The sequence below is a fragment of the Pithys albifrons genome, chromosome 1 (genome assembly GCF_047495875.1).
Source record: "Pithys albifrons albifrons isolate INPA30051 chromosome 1, PitAlb_v1, whole genome shotgun sequence".
Taxonomy (NCBI): Eukaryota; Metazoa; Chordata; class Aves; order Passeriformes; family Thamnophilidae; genus Pithys; species Pithys albifrons.
In genome coordinates, this window is record NC_092458.1 from 78,155,815 (window position 1) to 78,177,063 (window position 21,249).

General features: G+C 38.5%; 1 long non-coding RNA gene across 2 annotated transcripts in view; it reads left to right on the plus strand.

Moving 5' to 3' along the window:
- The window catches only part of LOC139679638 (uncharacterized), a 292,784-nt gene extending 280,463 nt beyond the window's left edge, over positions 1-12,321 (plus strand). For both annotated transcript variants that reach the window (XR_011699216.1, XR_011699217.1), the window contains 2 exons: positions 11,536-11,585; positions 12,191-12,321. This is a non-coding gene — a long non-coding RNA (uncharacterized lncRNA). The remainder of the gene's footprint in view (positions 1-11,535; positions 11,586-12,190) is intronic.
- Positions 12,322-21,249: the final 8,928 nt, after the last annotated feature.

Consider the following 21,249-nt stretch of genomic DNA (forward strand, 5'->3'; position numbering starts at 1 on the left):
CTCTATGAATAATACCATCTTTGAAGCAAAAGTATTAGAAAACAGGATCTAAACCCTGGTTTTTTTATTTTCTCTTATGCCCAATACATATGAAATGGAGGAGATTGACAGCTTTGAAAATTAAAGCTCACTGTTTAGGATAGTAATTTTCAAATGGGATCTCTTCCCACAACAGCCCTTTCTTCCAGAATTGTTGTGAAGTGCATTACTAGAGCAAAGGCAGGCATTGCAGCTGGGGAAAGCTGAAGTAAGGCAGTATTAGCTAACTCAGAATAGTCCATCAAAGCATTTCTCTCTGTACTAGAAAAGATCACTTCTAAGTCAATTACCATTTCCTCCAGTCTCCCTTAGGTTTTCTGGGCTGATACTACTGTAATAGATGTCCAGATTTCAGTGGTCCACTTGTTCCATGTCAGAAGACCAAAGGGATGGGACTGAAACTCGAGACTGAAAATCCAGTTTTGTATTGCTCACTTTTCTCTATGAGACAATAAATGCAATGAGATCACTGGGAAGATAATTCCCATCTCTGTTCAGATTTGCAAGAAAGCACTCCTGGCTTCTCTTCTCTGTGAGGTCTGTAGCTTGAAGGTTAGAGATGGGAAAAAGGGAAGCCCACCTATAGTGTCTGCTACAGAGCTGCAGGAGCCCTGACTCCAGCCAGCCCTTCACATTTGGGAATTCAAGGGGGAGAGTAGTTATATCTTAAACAGAGCATTCTCTGTTCCAAAATTGCAGAAAAATAAGTCTCTCCATCACAACTGGCCTTTGATCTGCTCCCAGGATAGCACAGTATTTGAAGCGTGTCATGCACTAAGGTGAAACAGGAGGGGAGTATATCTCTAGCCATCCCAGACAGGGATGTTTGTTGGAAGAGAAGAGCTATTAACTTAGGTAGAATACTATTTCAATTGTAAGGAATACTCCTATGATTCAGACAAACCACAAGTGATGTGAATCAGCTCTCTTTGTCCTGTGTATGTGAAAGGGTGGCTGCACCAGCTCCCCCTTCCAGCTCTCCTGAGTGCAAAGACTGTGCATGGAGAATAGTTGGGTGTGCTTCTAAAAGAAGCATCAATATGTCCAGTGACTGTTGAACCAAGCCAGGCTCACTGAAACACACAGTTCTTTTGAAAAGAGGTTCTAATCAATTTTGGGTGGGCCAGAGGGGGCTACAGAGAGTCTAAACAGTGTATACAACTAGACCTGGCACTAACACAGCATTCAGGAAATCTCACTTCCATTCCTTCTTCTGTTTTAAGGATGTTGTGCATGACCTTGGAGAAGTAATTTTAACTATTTTCGTCCAAATTGTCCCTTCAGAAAGAAACCTCAGTTAGTTTGTCAAAGCCTCTCATGTAGTGTGGCTGTACCCCTGTTGCTGTCCCTGCTTTCAGAGAGCCAATATTCCTGTCACTGGTAAAAGGCTCAAGTCAGACTGCTCTCTGTTCAAAAGACAGATGTCTGCACCTCAGTTAAACAGAGGCCTTGTACTGGCTCTCTGGTCTCTGAATTCCACTGGGTACTCTTTATCCTTCAGAAAGGAAGAAAACAATCCATACCTGCCAGAAAGACAAATGCAAAAGCAAAACACTTACATTTGCTTGGGTTAAATGCATAGATCTTGAATTGTTTTGGCCCATTTAAACATTACAATACCAAAACCAGCAATCAACTCTTCTGGATAATTTTAGAAACTGTCTTTTCAAAAAGCCAGCAGTGCTATAGAAGCATGAGAGTAATGAGCAGTGACAAATTATTTGTGCTATTTCCAAGGGAAACTGTTGGCATTAACTTGATGCAGAGTCTTTGTTACCTTGTGAATAAGAAGTGCAGTTAATATATTATACTCTTATGTGTCTTCCAAACATACCCAGAAAATAATTACACTTTATGGAAAACTAAGTAGGCAGCAAACTAAGTGGTATGAAAAGCACATACAGTAAAACTCCACTGCCTGCAAACACTGAACAGTTGTTTTGTCCTTCTACTTGGGAGAACTTCATAATTATACATTTAGTGCTACTGAGAGATCCACTGTGCAATTACACAGCCCAGCAATAATGGCACTAGTTACTGTGCAAATACAAGGAGCCACAGGAGATTAAAACAAAGGCATCAACAGCAATATGTAGAAACAATATGAGAACCAGTAGTGGGTCCAGGTGTTACTCTGGTAGAGACTTTTATTGAGATTTGTTTAGTTAAGATGAGAATGTTAGGGCAGTGACTTTGTCCTCCAACAGACATGGCATTGGTCCAAAGCCTCCAAAGAGAATTGGTCTGGGTTTGGCAGAAGCTGTGGCATCAGCTGACGAGGGGAGACCATGCCAGGGCTATTCAGCTGCAGAGCCTGTTTCCTGGCTCATGCTGGACTGGGAAGAGATCTGAAAGACGTGTAGGTCCTAAAGGGACTGAAATGGAGTTTTTACTTAAAAAAAATACCTATTGAAGCATGAAAAGAGCTCCTATTTCCAAATTATCTAAGCACCTCATGGTCATTACTAAATCTATTGTCACAATGTCTTTGTGAGACAAAGTGACTTAGATATTTCACCCAACATTTAGGTGTCCTCATCCTTTAGCAGAAACTCCTGTCCTGCATTAGATGGAGAGAGAAGCCATTCTGAATAGGATTCCAAACTTTCAGGAGAGCTGTGTGAGGAGTAGCTGAAGCTACACTGTGGGAACTGATAAAGAAAGCAGAATAGTTTCTGGAAAATCATGGTGAGTGTCTCAGTACTGGGTCACAGGAAAGTTTCTAAATCTTCCTAAATGTAGGCCAATCTTCACAGACAGTAGGTTGGTGTCCAAAGGTACATCTACACTGACTCTGTTCTTTGCAGTAAAATAGATGCCAAGCTCTGTTTTTCTAGAGCTAGATAATGCCTTATAGAGCTTAACTACAAATTGGTACCACTGCATGCAGACTGCATGGTCTCAGTAGTGCTTTTCAAGACAGAAAGATGTCATTGTTTTTGTTTTATAGTACAGTGACAATATTTTCAGTGCAGTCTCCCCAGACTTCTACACTAAATCAATAGTCCATGCAATCTGCTGATGGGAAAATGAAACTCTAGACTCTTATCCAGCTGAAGAATTGCATCCCAACATCCTTTGTCTACAAGAACCCCAATTACCAGGCATGTAGCTGTTTCACCGTTAGTAGAGGTTCCACCTTTTCTGCCAAAATTGTGATGAAGTCCAAAAAAAAATAATTTCCACAGGACGAGATCAGGTAAAAGATGGAAATATCATTCAGGAACTCTGGGGTCATTTCATGCGCTTAGGAGGTGGGAAGCTGGTGCCCTTTTTGAGCCAAGTATCTTTCTCTTTCTTGATCCCTCTGTCTTTCTTTACCCTGCTTTCTTTTCTTACTTGCCAAACAGGAGAGATATTCAGTCCTTTTAGAGGACCTCCCACCCTCCTGATTCAATCAGTCTCTTTCCTTTTATGACTTCAACACTGGACCTCTCTTATGGCCTCTCTAAAGGCCTGACTTTTATAGCAGTTTCTGACTCTACCATCTCTTTTATCACTAGTCCAAGATTAATCTCTTCATTTAAGGCCTTGAAAAACACTCTCTACATCTTTCAGAGTAACTTTACCTCCTGAAAAGATGCAATTTCCATTTGAAAATAGCACAGGAAGGGAAAAGTTTGCTCCTACAACTGTATAATTTCCTGTTTCTCAAAGGCTTCTTACCATTTTCCATTTCCTTTTTGCAAACTTCTGCCTAGTCTGTCATCTCATCTTTCATGTAACTTTTTCTGTTACATTGATTGGCAATGCCTCCTTTCTTTCTGGTCTCTTAGAGCATCCTTCCTTTACAGTCTAGATTTGCTTCTCGATTATGTTGAATACAATTTCCTCAGAGTAGAACAAATCCTGCTACTCACACTATCCATCCCATCACAACTGTGCCTTGGCTTTTTTGATCCTGAAAAAAAACATTCATGTAAGTATAGCTTTAATGGAGAGCTGACCAAATGCAAGTCTGACTGATGCCTACAATAAGTATTTAACTTCAGTGTTACTATCTGAAAAGGTCTGTACTTTCATAATGGGAAGTTTCTTTAAGAATTAGCTGAAATCATTGAGAAGAGATGTGATTTGAGTATTCTGATGCTTGGTTTGCAACTCATTTGTAGACTTTTTTTTATGCAGTCATTATCACATTTATGTCTCTTGCAAAGTTCTGTTAAGATCTGGTTTCCTTCACAGGTGGAAGCGAGAACTGCTGTCTCTCAGCAACTACTTACCAATTCAAATTAAATTAATTTTATTAAAATTGCAACAACACTCTCAGCATACTCAGCTGGTTCATTGTAATAGAACTCTGAATTTATACATTCTTTTGTCTAGAAACCCTGATGTATATTACATGTCTAGGTCAAATCAGTTCTTCTAATACCCCTGTGAGTGAGGTGAATAAATATACTTCCAAGACTGATTTTTTCCAGGCTTGGGTTTAGTTATTCAGATATATTTATAGCCTTGAAAAATCCTGAAGTCAGTTTTAGTGCTGAATAAATCCCTATGTTAATTTTCCAGTGTTAATTTTTTTTTTCCTCAGGTGCTTGAAATTACTGAACTGTAGCACTTTCAGCTCCAAACTAGAGGCTTTTTAGGAATGTGGCTGTGTTTCTGAGTTGGAGCTAGTAGAGTCTGCCTTTTACAAGTGCATAAATTGCAACTGTATCTTTGGAGTTAGTTCAGGTATGTCTGAGACAGAGGAGACTGGACATGCCATCAGCAAAATACTCTGTAGTTGTATCTGTGCCTTTTTCCTAAAACTGTATTTCTATGTAAAATCAAAATTGAAATTTTTACATCTCCATATTTTGTATTTGGTTGGCAAAGTAGTCTGTGTGTTCTGAGTAAGTATTTTATAAACTGATTGTCAAGTTGTCCCACTTTTGGCTGGAATAGAGTTAATTTTCTTCTTGTTAGCTGGTGCAGTATTATCTTTTGGATTTAGTAGAGAATAATGAATAATGTAATGATGCTTTAGTTGTTGCTTAGTAGTGCTTACCACAAGTCAAGGACATTTCAGCTGCTTATGTTGCCCTGCCAGCGAGGAGTTTGGGGACCAGAAAATGCTGGGAGGGGTTACAGTCAGGAGAGCTGACGTCAATTGACCCAAGGGATATTTCATACCATATGTCATCATTCTCAGCATAGAAAACGGTGGGAAATTTGGCTGGGGCATCATTGCTGAGGACCAGGTTGGGCATCCATCAGCTGGGGGTGAGCACCTGTTTTTAGTTGCATCTCTTGTTTTTCTTGGGTTTATTTCTCTCTCTTTGTTATTTTCCCTTTAATATTTTCCCTTTAATTTATTCATCTTATTATTATTTTATTTCAATTATTAAACTGTTCTTATTTCAACCCACTAGTTTTCTTACTTTTACCCTTCTCATTCTCTCCCCCAGCGTGCTGGTGAGGGCGGGGCAAGCAATTGTATGGTGCTTAGACGTTGCCTGGAGTTAAACCACAACAAAACCCCATTTTCATTCAGTCGACAATATTTTGATATTTTTTTCTTTTTAATAAATTCTGCAGTTTACCTTAAAGAAAATTTATCTGTTGTCTTCAATGAGAGTTCGACTAGGACTGATTTTGAGTCTACACTATGTCTCTTACTTCTTCCTTTTAAAAAATTAAACAAACCAAATATGTCATTACATTTTTCACAGACATCTATATTATTTAAAACAATATTTTATACGTATTACCATCAAACCAACTCAATACCATTCCCCATTCTCATTCATACCTTCATCTCAGCCACAAAAACTGCAATGTTCAGTGCATTCTCTGCATTCATTTAACTTGGAAACTATACTGTTTGTGTCAAGTAACACTGCTTATGCCCCCATCAACAGAAACAGCTGAGTATCGTGATTCATAAACATGATACAAATCCCTGTGTAAATGGGAAGATGAACAGAATTTGGATGTCAAGGACTGCAGACTGAAGAAAATCTAGTTGTTTCTCTCTTCCTCTCTCTTATTAGCACCTCTTTGTGAGTTAATTTAACTTACTAACCTGGCTAAGAAGTTACTGAGGAAGAGTGACAGGATCACTTTCTTCATTAGTGAGCTGACTCATCTCAGAGAACAATCTCACAAAAAATTAGTTCAAGTGGTTCAAGTGAACCACGTTTTGAGGGTGCCTGATTCTCACATTGCCTTTTAAAGAAGTACACAGGATGAGTTCAGAAGTAAATGGCTACACTGCAAACATCTCTAACTAGGGAAGACACTCCTGCTTAAACTGTGTAGCTCAGTCTGCCCATGATTCTCAGACCATGTCAGACATGCTGACAAGATCAAGCCCCTCAAAAACACATGGCTATGGCTTTCCTTGTAAAAACAACAGAAAGTTTTATTGCAAGTATACAACAGCAGAGTTATCAGAACTAGGGTGAGAGACAATTAAATTTACTTCCTCCCAGACACTCCTCTTTAGCCCTGGAGCTGTATTTTTCTAAATAAAATACATTAGTTGTCAGACTATATGCTGCAAGTAGGAATGAAAAAAAATCTTGAAATATATCAGCCCCAAGTCTCTTCTGTTTATCTGTAAAATTGCCTTTGTAATTTGCTTTACATATAGCAAATATCAGTTAGATTAAATGTATACTTTAGAGAACCAATAATTTACCACAACAACAAAAGAATGGATCGAAAATCAAACTTTGGAAAAGCAATAGCTTTTTCTTAATACATGATCATTCTTAATATTAGTTTAGCTAACTCTTCTGTACCCTAAAAATAAAAAAGAGAAGCTCGTAGCCTGTTGAATGCCTTAGAAGTAAAAGGCAGAAATGGATTTAAAAAAAATCCTAAAACTTGTCACTTCTTGCCTTTCAAGAGAGAAATGGAAGGCTGAAAGGAAATTAAAATGCATCAGCTAGCATTTTTAAATGAGGAGCTCTTAACACATGCCAAAGCAATGCCACCGTCAGGATGAATGGGTCTGTGGAGACTGACTCTCCAGCACAGCATGTACACAGACCTGCAGTAATCCTTCACATGGATAACCATGCAATGGTTACATAAGTGTTGTGAATATTTTTGGCAGTACAGAGTTTGCTGTTGGGAAGAAAAATATGACTTGTTTGACATCTAAGTTTAAAAGTGTGTTGAGGAAGGAAGAAAGAAATTTTAAGATTTATTTAAAACTTGTTTATGTAGACAGTTGCATGGAGGATGGTTTGAAAGATAAAAAAATTAAAATAATATACTTTATACTGTATATCTTGTGTTTTTTTCTTTCATTTGACACTCTTCTGAAGGAGAAGAAGGAGAAGCAGAAGAATAGCAATGGAGGTTTACAGATAGTGTAGGATTTCCACTGCAGATGAGGCAAAATTGATGTCTACGGCAACTCTGACCATTTAGAGGTCTGCTGAACAAGAAATCTGGGGTGGGAAACCAGGAGACCAGTTAACTTGTGTTCTTGCATACAGCATGATTTACAGCTGAGTTTGGGATTGGGGGACCAGACACCAGAGCTATTGTGGGATCCCTGATGCCTTGCCTCAAGTTCCTCAGGAAGGGAAAGGGAAAGATCTTTGCTGCCTTATAGTCCACTCCCTGAGACCTTCTTCACTGAAGGTCCCAGTTCCTGCCTTGTTTTATGTGTCTGAAGGGACATGCACTGATCAACTGACACCAGCTAATGTTAGTGTTGGTCATGAGAGGTTTGTTGGCATGTCCCATTATGTTATTGGCACATCTTTCACTTGACAGAGAAGGTGACAGAGCACATATCTCTTCCTGTGCCTTCATGAAGTACAAAACAGCCTTCTGAGTGGAGAGCTGGACAAAAGCCGAGGATGTGACTAAGTAACCCTGGAGTTCCTGAGCTAATTTCATTGAAGTCTGTGGAGCCCAGCAGCCAAATGAATCTACTTCTACATTTTCAAGTTTCTGACATTCCAGACTAGTTCCTTTTCAAGTCAAAATGTTCTCTACTACTCGGCAAGAAGCATAGTCATGTTTTGTCCCTTTCAAGAAAACATGCACTTGAACAATTCCATTTCGCAACTGTTTTCTCTAAGACCTCATTCTGCTGTAAAGAGAGACTATGCAGTGCAAACAGAGAGAGATAGATAAAATATTAATTATGCAGTCCTTTGCTGTTTAGTTACAGGCAGAGTGTCAGTGTGCTTGCTCAATTCACTCCTGCCTTTTCCTTGACAAGCCACAAGCTGCAGATCCCCACTGTCTTCAGAGCCTAGCAGGGAGGGAGGGTCACACTGCAGGCCTGGATATTCCAGTGTGATCTTCAATGGGACATAGGCATTACTATGGGTAAGAAGCAATAATTTTGGTACACAAACACTTTGTTTTTTTCAGCCTTGCCTCTACTGTTAAAGAAAAATAATGCAGGAAAAGATGCCTGTTTCTTAGAGAAAGTGGTCTGGATTGGCTTAGGTAATCACTTCTTAGGGCTATCCTGCTTTATTGGACTTTTCTGGGAAAACAGGAAAGCATGTGAGAGAAAGAGCAATGCAGTGGCCCAAAACAGAGCCAAGAGAGACTCTGGAGAGCTGTTAACAGCACAATAAATTTTGTGGATAACTTATCTCCCTATTTACCAAATGCTTACAAAATGAAACTGAGATTCCCTGCAGGAGAATTCTCCCTTGCTGACAGGTGTCAGCACAAAACAGTCAGGGGAACAGACCAAGTGGATTATAATCGGGGGTTTTTTCTCAGTGGGTGTGTGTAGTTTTGGATGGAGACAAATGGCTACACCTATAATGATAAATCAAAGAGGAGCAAAGATGTTTTCACTGACACTAAGTGTCATGGCCCAACTCTATTCATACTACTTACCAGGTCTCTCCAGCTTTTCTGTACCCTAGGGGGTAGCCCAAAGAGAGAAGTAATTTTTCTCCTTTTTTTTTCTTTCCCCTTTTAAACTTTCTGAAATAATGTGAGGTCAGTGCATCAGCTCACCAGAATGGAGGTTTCATAGCACAGTACCGGATAGCCGTTGTTGCATGTGCTGAGGTATCTGAGGGAGAAAAGTTTGATAGGATAATAAAAACCTGTACATGGCAGAAAAAGCCAATTTAAAGTTGCTTCATTCTCACTGAGGTTTAGTAGTACTCTCAACTGAACTACTTGAGAGAAGTTTTCGGTCATGGACTTGGTAGAGCTACTTGGAAAAGTTCAAAAAAAAAGACAGTGAATGAGCTAGCAACCAAGTAGAGGAAATGAGCACAGGGTTCAGTGACAACATCCCTAGTTCTCTTACTTATTAATGTGGATGTACACTGTGTGTCATCTGAGCCACTCTGCCCCACACAGATTTAGCTGTCATGTGATTTATACCCAGTTCCATCGTAAGATCAAGACACATAAGGTAGGTCTATAAAAATCTGATATGTTTTAATAATCTTTTTCCAGGTTAACTTCAAATCTTGAAACTCCGCTCAGCTGCTTAAACTCTCTTAAGTGCTTACCTTTCTGCTAGAAAATTTTCCATAAACCTCAATGTCAGTTAACAAAAGACACATTCAGTCCTGCAAGGATTAAGCCATTTGGTTACCTCCAACTTGTCTTTGATCCTGTCCATCTTGTCTAGGCAGTACAGTTCATGAGACCTACTATGCCTAATCGAAAGCAAAACACAGAGTTATTCACCAGAGGTCCATAAAGCCTGAAAGTTACTTTGCTTATGAGCCATAGTATTTCTCAGTATTACCTCAAAGAGCTTACAGAGATGGGAAAGGAACACCTCTGTTCCAGAAAGGTGTTGTGAGGATAAATGATCCATAAAGGAATAGAAAATATACACTGATTCAACTTGCAGTTGACAGCAGTTGGTGTGACGCAGAAAAAGTAAAGCAGACAGCTGGATTAAATACAGGAACAGAGAAAGCACATTACACTTGCAGAACTGAAGACTTCTGAAAAGAAATAAATTAAAGAAAGACTTTGCAGCTGTACTCACCTTACTGTGAGCTCACAGTGCATTTCTGTCATCTGAAGGATTAAAACTATCCTAGATATATGAACAGGAATTCCCTTCAACTCTGGTCACTGCTCACACAGCAGTGACACTATATCACTATATCTTGCCCACTTACATTGTTCATGGCAAAAAGATTGTAGATATACTTGTACTCCATAGGATCCCTGTAAAATTATCCACAGACTAGAAAACAACATTGCAACATGAAGCTGGATTCTGTGCTCTATTGAGCTCTATTCTGTTCTGAATTCTGCACAGAAAGAATTGGATGATGTGAGGAGGTACTTTTTTCAGCCTTTATGGCAGAGGAAAAACAAGATTCAGCACCTGAAAACTGAAGTTGCACAAATTAATGTATGATATACTACTAGGGAGTTAATTAAAGCACTGAAACATTTTATTCAGTAATGTCTCTATACTTGTGAAGGATCTACTATCTCCTGAAATCTTTCAAATGAAATTGGATGTCAGTTACAAGAGAGATGCCTTTATCCAGCTACAGCTTGTACAGGTCTGGTGGCCCCTTCTGGCCCTATAATGAATTAATGCAGATCTAGATCTGTGCATATTCTGTCTAGTTCTGGATTTGGCCACAGAAAGGGCAGAAAAGCATACAAAGTCCTCAGAATACTGATAACACTTGTGGCTTAATGTTAAGGCTGCAGTGAAAATCAAAGCTCATGTGCCAAGCCTGTAGTCAGTTGTCCTTAGGGTAGAGGGTGAACATGGGCTCTAGACAAACAGAACTGAATGAAAGGTAGAACTTTAAGTTTTTAGTAGGGAAAAACCAGCTTCAGGCAGTTTGCCTTGCATGCATATAAATTTTCTGTGCAGTAATGCATATTTGTGTTAAATCTGTGAATAAACTTGTACTATAAGGTGCTGTTGCTATCAATACTTAAAGCACCATGAACTGGAATGTTAATGAACTTTTGAACCTTTATTAATGTGAAATGTGCTAAGTGTGTCAGGCAGTAGAGAGAGACAATTAATGGGCTAGTGGATAACATCCAGGTTAGGGAACACTCAGTTAATGGGAAGTCAAGAACATAGAAGATAAGACATCATGCACTGTCAGGAGCCAGAATTTTTTTCCCAGTGTTAGATCTTGTCTAATTTAGACTGTTCAAGGACTACTAGCAAGCTACTTGATTTGCTTTTTAAAGGCTCTCAAACTAAAGAGGTATCTCAACATTTCTATTCAGCTGTTAAAATCCTAAAGTCTACTTTAAGAACAAACTTCTGAAAACAGATTCCACTTTAATCTGAGGATAAAAAAAAGGAGCTGAAATTTACTTAGATTCTGATACATAAATATAGGTATATGCAAATCTACAACATATATATAAATGCATACATCCACCATCTTCAGTATTTCCAAGTTCTCCTTTCTTTAAGTTACAGATGTTTATTAGAAGTGCTGTATCAGTTCATCTGATCAATTTTGCGGTAAGCTAAGAACACTGATGAAGACAGGTTTTGAAGCTGTTTTGGGCTGTGAGTATTGATACCATTCCAATTTCTCTCGCTTTCACTAGGTGGACACAGCATAGTGATCTGAGACTACATGGCTGACCTCTGTATGCAGGTAAGTAGATGATATTTGATGGCTTGTGACAGGCACAGTTGAACAGAAAACAGCTTTTCATTAAAGTGACAACACTTATTCCATTGCATGATTAGAGCATTTCAGCAGTTAGGCGTTATCCTGATTTTTAAAAGTCACTTTTGTTTTGTGTTTAATTGCACAATTGTGACATCAGCTGCCCCCTTGCTCATATTTTAATAATCCCCCTTGTTCTTCAGCTGTATGAAACTAAGGAATAGGAAAGATTATATGACAAGGTCAGATGTTTAGGATTTTCCTTGCCACGAGTCATATCTTCATCTTTATAAACACACATTTTTCAGTAAATTAATCAGTCTCAAAAGGAATAAAATTCTGACTGCCAGGGAATATGCTGCTTTCCTCTGTTTCTAAAATACTTTACACAGAATGGGCTCAGTCTTGCTGCCATGGTTGTCTGGAGCCAATGGGAAGAAGGCCTAGGAACATTTCCAATGTACTTTCTGAGCCAGTCATTGAGAAGCCAGCACTCACTGTCCATGCTCTGGAAGAGTAAGTTGAATTGCTGCTAAAATATGAAGTAAATATGATTTTTTGATCTGTTTCTCTTCCCTGCTTTTCTACAGTTTTTCACATAACAAGCTTTCCATGGATCTCAATGACTGAATGGACTCAAACATGTGTTTTGCTTAATCAGCAGTCAGGGTGATGTAGAGACAATCCATACACACAGCCCCTGAGAGACTGGAGCACCCAGCAGCAGGTTTGCATTTGACAAGTGAATTTGAATTTACTTCTTCTTGCAGCTGTTGAGGAGATTTTCATCTCTGAATTTCTCATGCTACTCGTGGGCCCAGAATTCACACGGAGTTTAAAAATCACAAAATTAATTTAGTGTCTTGGAAAAAAATACATAAGGAAGGACAGGAAACATTTGGAAGGAGAAATAAAATATAACTCTGCCCTTGATCTGCTGTTTGAGTTTAGGTGAGTTATTGCACCCTTGGTCTCTGTTTCTCTTTTATCTTTCTTGGCTATTCAACTACAGTATCCCTTAAGAAAAAACTGTCTATCTCTATTAGAATCAGACAGTTCCTTCTACAACAGTGTCTTAGTCCCCAAATATATATTTGATGTTTAGTAATGCAAACAGAAAAAAAATTACTTACCACACTGCTAACTCATTTAGTTCCGTAAAATGCAAATTGAATCAAGTTTTGTTATAAAGGCTTATTACTTCAAAATCATTAATAATTTTGGCAAAAATGGCTAAGTGTTGTAGGCTTCTACCTACTCTTAGATGAGATTCTCCAAGAAATACATGATTCTCCCTCCAATTTTTTTTTTTTAATAAGTGAGCATAGGTACATTTGGATAGTTTTAATGTATTTATAAAACACTGAAATTAAAGAGGCTACCCAGGAACTGACACTCATCATAATCCAAGACACTTGAGAGCTCATCTCTTTTAGGCAAAGGATAAAGGTATATACATTAATGAACTACAACAGGCAAGTTTGCTCTGGAAACAGAAGAGAAATAACCAAGTAAGTTTGTGTCTGTGCCCTGGTTAATTAGTGTTGCCAACAGACCAGGGTAATTAACTTATGTGCTGTGATGGATTAATGCTGTCCTGTTTGCCAGGTCCAATTGAATATCTCTGCCAAGCACTGTGTAATATTATTTAAATGTTCCAGCTAGTCCAGCATGATGCACAGCATAGATGCGAAATCAAGCTGCGAAAACTAATCAATCTCATCTTTGAATCACAAGCCATTTATCTGTGTAGTTCCAGAAGGAAAGTGTTCACCAACTGCTACATTACCCTGATGTTTAAATACATTACAGGGCTTTCCAAACTTCATTTGAAGCACCAGGCCCAAGTAAGGGCCAAAAACTTAATAATAGGGGAGAGACAGTGAAGTTGTATGCTTCAAAAACATTTAGGTAATGATTCAAGACGTAGAAATGCTCCAGATTGCTCAGATTTCGGAACATACCTGCATTTTGAATTGTAATGACAGATAATCTCATGAGAGAAATCAGGCAGAAAAGACATAGTCACCTTTTCCCACCAGCCGGCAGACCATGTTGAGTAGATACTGATGCGGAAGACTATAAGGTTGATAAATTAGACCTGACAAGCACATTGTATGGAGTATGAAATATTGTATGACATATGTGTATTGGAGTTGACCTGTCAAAAGCTGAATAAGAAAAAACCACATATCTCAGTATTTCACTGCCTTTTGGAAGGCATGAGTCTCACTAAATGTAAACATCCACATTGGAAATGTTTACATCTGAGCTAGTCACTCAATTCAGTGGAGAAGATGAACTTTTTGAGCAGAATACAGACAGGGCAAAAGAAATCATCTAAACCAGTTCACATGGCTCACTATAGACAGGCTTATTTTCATTTTCCTTGCATTATGGGAAGTAGCTTAGAATTATCAATTTGTATCATCATGTCTGCTAACACTGTCGATGTTTAATATGTTAGATAAATCCCATTGTCTGATTTATTTTCATCTCATATTCACAAATATAATTCCATAACAATATGTGTTACTGAAATATAGTAGTGAAAAATATGAAGGAAGAGTAAGATCTATAACTTATGACGATAATAAATACACCTGGCCACCTTTTTTTTTTTTTTCCCGAAGAGGAAAAAAATATTTGTGGATATAAAGGCGCATGGAAGAAGATACACAGAACACAATACTTCCTAAAACACACAAAGGCATCTAGAAGAGAACTTCATAGGACTGAGATTCACAACAGTACTCCCACAGCTGCCCATACAAAGACATCTCTATGGTCCATTATCTCACTAAGAACCAGTTCAGGTTCTCCATAACAGAAACATATTCAAGGGTATATAGTCAATTTGAAGTTACTGTCATTAGATATACAGTCACAATTCATCCTCTGCTGCTTACAGAAAAAAAATGGCACCTTCATAGTTCACTTCAGAAGATCTGAGATGTGAGCACCTATTGAAAGTCTGTCTCCCTCCACTGACTGCGGAATTTATGCAGGTTTTTGTTACAAAAATTCTCTATTCTCTCAATCAGTCTTTATAGTATGAAAGTGTATTAACTTAGTTAATATAAATTAGTTCACATTAGACCCTGTAATGTAGTGAGCTAGTGGAATTTGATATTATTTATGTTTAGGTAAAACAAAGTAAAGAACAGAAATAAAGACGTCATTGTTTAGAGCTGCCCATGAAGGATGGACACCCCGAGAAAACCAAGATGACACCAGCCTCCTAGTCCCTCTAGAGTCATAATATCATTTAGGTTGGAAAACACATCTAAAATCATTGAGTCCAACCAGTAACCAGCACTGGCAAGGTCATTACTAAACCATGTTCTCAAGTGTCACCTCTCATACTTTCAGGGATGGTGACTCAACCACCTTCCTGGGCAACCTGTTCCAATTCTTGACAACCCTTCCCATGAAAAATAAAATTTCCTGCTATCCAATCTAAACCTCCTCTGGCACAACTTGTGTCCTATTGCTTATTACTTGAGACAAGAGACTGATTCCCACCTGTCTAAAATCGCCTTTCAGGTGTTTGTAGAGAGCAACATGGTCCCCCTGAGTCTCCTTTTCTCCAGACTAAAACTTCTGCTCCAGACCCTTACTCATCTCCCTTACCCTACTCTGGACTTGTTCCAGAACATCAATGTTTTTCTTGCAGTGAAGAGCCCAAAAATGAAAACTGGATTTGAGGTGTAGCCTCAGCAGTGCTAAGTGCAGAGAAATGATCTTTGCCCTGGTCCTGCTGGCTGCACTATTGCTGGTTTTTTAATAAGCCTTTGAAATGCTTCCAGTGTCATCTGGGATCATAGACAAGTAATTATATAGAGACTGACTCTAGGATGCCTGGATCAATAGATAAGCAGCAAGAACACTGCAGAAATACAGTTGCTTTGCAAGTTTTTCAGATATTAGTTATTGGTAGTATATGAGCTAGTGATCAGTCAAATCATGTTTACCCAACACAGGTAAGAACCCTGTGAATGTGTATAAGAACCTTGTATAAAACCACATTCAGTGTGCTTAAATTTGGCTGGGACACCTGACACCATGAACAAATATTTGCTTTTGTAACTGTATTTTGCATGCCAGCCTCTCTTCTTGGTCAGCAGGGGTCAGTTGTGAATTTTTGTAATGACTTACTTTAGTGTCTAACTAACTCAGGTAAGATAAATATGGACCAACAAGAGTAGAAGATTTGCTAAATTGCAAACATTAAAATTGTTACATAGTCTAAATTAGAATAAAGATTATTTAGATAGAACAGTAGTGTTTGGACTATGAGGCTATCTACCTTTCCATCTTTGGGTATGCAATATTTTCAATCATAATTAATTTTATTATCAAAGTTAACAGGTCTTGTACATATGTAAGGAAATATATAAAATATTTCAATGAACTGAGCTCAGATTTGTATGAACAGATCTAGGTTGTTCAGTAGTAGCAAAGTATACTTTTTTTAATACTGAGCTGAAATCAGCAAAACTGGGAAAGAAAAATGACTGAGTCTGACCTTGGGTTTCTAATGATTCAAAAAGAAAAGGAGAACTTTTCTTTCCACATTGTTAAGGGTACTTTGGCCAAACACTTTTCAGAGTATTCTTAAATTCCTCACTATTCAGTTGTAAAAGAAAAAAAACAAAAACACAAAACAAAATACAATCCGATCACAAAGCAGCAGCAAAACAAATCCAGAAAATTCCATTTTCTCCTACACATATTTAATAAATTGTGTATTATCTCTTCAAATTTAAACTTTAAGCATAAAGTAATGTATTACAAAGGCTCCACACTGTACAAAACAGAGAAACTAGAACAGTAAGCCACTCAATGCACAACCACCATCCTTCATGTGCCATCCTGATTCTCTGTTGAATATTAAATAGAGTTAAAAAATCTTAACTTTGTATTGAAAACTGTTCATGACTACTGGAAAACCTCTTTTCTCTTGATTGTTCTTCTCAATAAAGAAGAATCTCTGAAACTGTCCTTGAAAACTTAGCGGGCTGTAGGGCTGACAGTGGAAATAGAGACATACCCAGGTTATTTCAGCAATATTCCTGAGCCTGTCAGAAGATGGAATGTAATACCTTTGACACTTTACACTTCAGCTTTTCAGATGGGCTAAGCAAGGTGCTGAGTGGGGCACAATCAAGGCAACTGATGGGAAACATCTGGTAGAAAGCTTTAGGGAATAGGCCACCTGAATCTGGTCCATACACTGTGATATTCCAGGAGCAAAAAATCACTTGGCAGATTTCTGTGTTTACAACTAAAGGTCATACTCTTTCTCACAGCTTGTCCAAAGTGAGAGCAGGCAACAGTTCATATGCAGTTTGATGGATGTTTTCAGCTGATATGAGCCAGAGCAGTCATCGGAAGCAGTCCTCAGCTGCTCTCACTCCACCTGCTTTGTTGTGGCCCCCTTCCACTCTTGATGTTGTGTTGACACATGTATTTGAGTGTTGTGCAATGGAAATGACCAGGGAACCAATCAGACTCAAAAATTACTTGTCCACACACACAAAAAAGAAGTTAATTTTCTCTCTTCTATAACTCAGTGCTTAAAAAGTGCCCTGACCTTGTCTATTATGTGGTCAGTTTCTTTCCAGAGTAAAGTGTAAATGCTATGATTCTTTTTTTCATTAAGACACATACAAATCTAGAGGGAGGGACTGAAGCTCAGGGTGACATTGCCCCAATCACATTATTTCCTATGTTGCTTGTTGTGTTGCAGTATTAAAATTCCTAAGCCTTAACATGTCAGATATTTGTTCCTTCATCTTTCAGTATTCTGATTTCTTACACAGTGCTCTTGCCTCTCTGAAAAACAAATCTGGGGATGAGAGACATTGATTATTTGTGTATTTCTGCTCTGAACTTCAAATTAGCTTCCAGGCTTTGCATAACAAGACACAAATTATTCATGTGAGAAAACCAAGAAGTGATTTATTAGCATGCCTGATTCGCAGTGAAAAATTTTCTTCAGATCACCCAGCAAGGAGGCTTTCCTATTTCAAATAAGATAAATTACAATTGACATTGGAATTCAAAACATTACTCCAACCTTTCTAGCTCTTTTGGTCATACAGAAACTAACCCCATGAATTACAATGGCACCAATGTTCATTAACAGTGTTTCTAAGCCCAGCTTGAAAAGTCTGAAATCCTTTGCACAGACTCAGACCTGCCTACTCCTACTGCACCCCTAGAGCACTTGCCTTGGGAAGACAGAATGATCGTTGCCTTCAGATTACCAAAATGATGTTTGGAACACAATCTATGGCAGCCAACTTTTTGGTTGCTGTGTAGAAATATATAGAACAGAAAAAGTTATGTTTTGGAATATGCACTAATTGAAGGACAATGAACTTTTCCCTTCCCTTGCACACCCTGCTCAGCCTATTTAGGCCTTGGACTAACACCCAGAAATGAACATCATTGTTTTTACCACATCTTCCTTGCGGTAAACAGGAAAAACAATATTTAATCCAGACCTGCAGAAGGCACAATTTCAGGGGAAATAAGGTAATCTACTGTTGATAAAAGGCAACAGGTTAATGAAATAACTATGGTTTTAAACTGAATATTTAGGAGGATAAAGATGGCAATGGAAGGTTGCTTTGGGCATACAGGAGTGAAGATCACTTATGCTAAATGGTAGGAAACACTCTTTAAAAAAAGTGAGGATAGATAAATTGCCCTGAATGTCCATCTTTGTTCTGGAGCAGAAGGAAAATCTCCATAGTAGTACAGAGGAATGTGAAGGAGCTCAGACAAAGCAATACATGGGGATGTGAGGTTTGTGGGAACATTTCTACTAAGGTATATCCCTCAATAGCCCCTGACAGGACTTAAAGGATGCAATGAATTGTCTCAAAGCACTGTCAAAGAAGGAAATTCCCATAAGATAAGCCACCACGACAGAAACTTGCAATAGGAGCAGAGGGCAACTACAGGAACCAGGCGTGTTAAGGCAAATGTGGGTAAGATACAAACAAGTATTCCCACCATGGAAAACTGTGAGAAAGGGAAGTGTTAATTTCAGAACTAAAGAAAGGCAAAGGTTTGAAATAAGCATACTGGACAAAATTCCACTGTGCAGGCTGCAGGAAAGGAAACAATTGCTTACACCCATGTGTTATGGGTTCACCTAGGTGGGCCTAGATTTGGGCTCTGAAGTTTGGATTAGGCCGAAGCTGTCAGCTGACTTGAGCTGGGCTGAGCTAACAGCTGACCTCTTCTAGCCAGTAACTTTGTATTCCATACCACATTATGACATCATCTCCAGGGAAGTAGGAACCAGTGTGGGAGTGGTTAAGGCAGTCGCTTCTCAGCCCTCCTCTTGGGAGGACGCACGATGCTGTCCCAGGGGGGATGGAGAGGACCAGGCCCACCACTGGCTCACAGGGTACCTCAGGAAAGTAAAATGTGTTGTTCTGGGTCTCTCCTTTCTGCTTGGGTTTGTCTCCCTGGGGAATAAGCTTCTTCTTAAGTAATGTGTAGTTAAGACAGTAGAATTTGTGTGTTCGTTAAGAAGTTGAGGTGGGGAACTTGTTGTTGTAGACTTGTGTGAGTGTATATTTGTACTCTCTTCTAATTGTCTCTTTCTTCCTGTGAAAAATATATGTAGATTTAGTATAAATGCAGTTTGAAGTGGTTTTTTTTTCCTTTCCCCTCTCTTTTCCTCCCTTTCCCTGGTGTTAGGAGGGAGGCTTTTCTCTCTGTGCTTGGGGGGGTTGGCAGTTGCCTATCTCAAACCAAGACACCATGTCATCCTAAGCTGTGAGAACATCCAAGGCAACCCTTAAATATCTGGGACTTGGACTGTATAAAAGCGGTACCCCAGAAGCACAACTTTGGGACTCTCACCACTGACAAGACCAGAAAAAGGACCCAATGGGATGCTTTTGGAATCCACGCGGTGGTGATATCTTTATCTATTCACTTAATCTCTGTCCCTCTCTCACTCTTTCTCCTTCACCTTCTGTCACTCTCTACCTCATATTTACTATTAAATAAAAACCATACTATTGACTCTGACATACGGTCTTGTTTAGACCTTAAATTGTGCAGAGACATCTTTTAATAACTGTATCCTAATAGTCCCATATTCTCCCTCTATCTTGATCCTTGACACCACAGACATTCTTGCCTTCCGTCTTGAGAAATATGAGTAGCAAGATGGTGTTGATCCCACTTGTCGCCATTTAGGTTATCCTTCATCTCTTGCTATGGCGTTCTTGAGTCGCTTTGTGGATGACAAAATAGCAGTCTCGATACTCTAGAGGTCAGCAAAAAGGGAATGGTTGCACCTATCAGCTTTAAGAGACTGTTGTGAGTTTAGGTATGTCCATGAAAAAGGAAGGGATGTAAATTAGGGCATGAAAAGTTTTGTGGCCTTGGAATCTAATTCATTAACTTCAATATGTCATCTTAGAAAACACCTTTGAGATCTTATGAATAAAACAACAACAACTTTAAATTCTTAGTCATGTTTAAGAACAGAAAATTTCTCAACAGAAAGTATAAATTGAGTTTCTTAATTTGAAATTGTAAATATTTAAACCTGACTCAGAATTTAATAAAACAAAAACTGTACATGGGTGACTGCTATGTGAGTACCACAGTGTCCATTTAATATTTTAAAACTCTTCAAATCTTTAGAGCAGGGTAAAGATGATTGAACTGCCAGACTTGTCTGCTGTTAAAAAAAAAAAAAAAGACATGCATTAATCAACCTTTGCCCTAATAACCTAATGGAGCTCTAAAATGAATGGAAATCTGCTATTCACTGTAATGAAAGGTGAAATATAACCTGTAGCTTCTCTTATAAGTAGACCCTGGATGTAGGTTTCAGATCTTAGAGAAAATGGCTTTAAAAATGGTCTAATATTATTAAATCATCTTCTTGCAGGACCTGCTTATTATTTCTAACCCTTTTTCTGCTCTTACTCCTTTGAGTCTTGATTTCTATAGGTTGTAATATCTCCCAGGCAGTGGCTATGTCCTTACTCACATTTGCCTGCAAATTTTATTCAATATTGTAACCCAACAAATAGAAAATAGTAATTTCTGTAATAATGACTGTGTTTCAATTAGTGTTTAAATGTCTTCCAAATCCTAAATGCGACAATACATTATATATAGGAAAAAGTAATGTGTGTCAAGGGGTTTTTTTTGAGATACACAGCCGAAACAAAGCACATAGGCTTTGGCATAGATTCTCACCCAAAGAAGGTACCTAATCATAACCAAAGAGATTAAATAACTGGTGATTCCAGTCTGCAAGGACTGTCTGATCAGCATGTGGCCCAGTGCCTCATTAAACCATGAATTGTACAAATATACAATGAAAAGTGATGCCTACCCTCAAAGGCTTGCATGTTAAGAAGAGGACAGTAAGACAAGGAGTAAAATAAGATCTAGTCTACATCTGTGTCAAGGAACACTGGTTTGAAATACACTTAGAATGACACGAACACAGTCATTGCTTCAAAGATGTTGTTTCATCAATAGCTTTCCGTGTGTGAGCATTCCTGTTGAAAGGTATTTCTTGCCTTTTATACAGAAATTTTCTAAATATGAAGAAAAGATAGCATGAGAAAGAAGATGAACTGATGGAGGCATTACA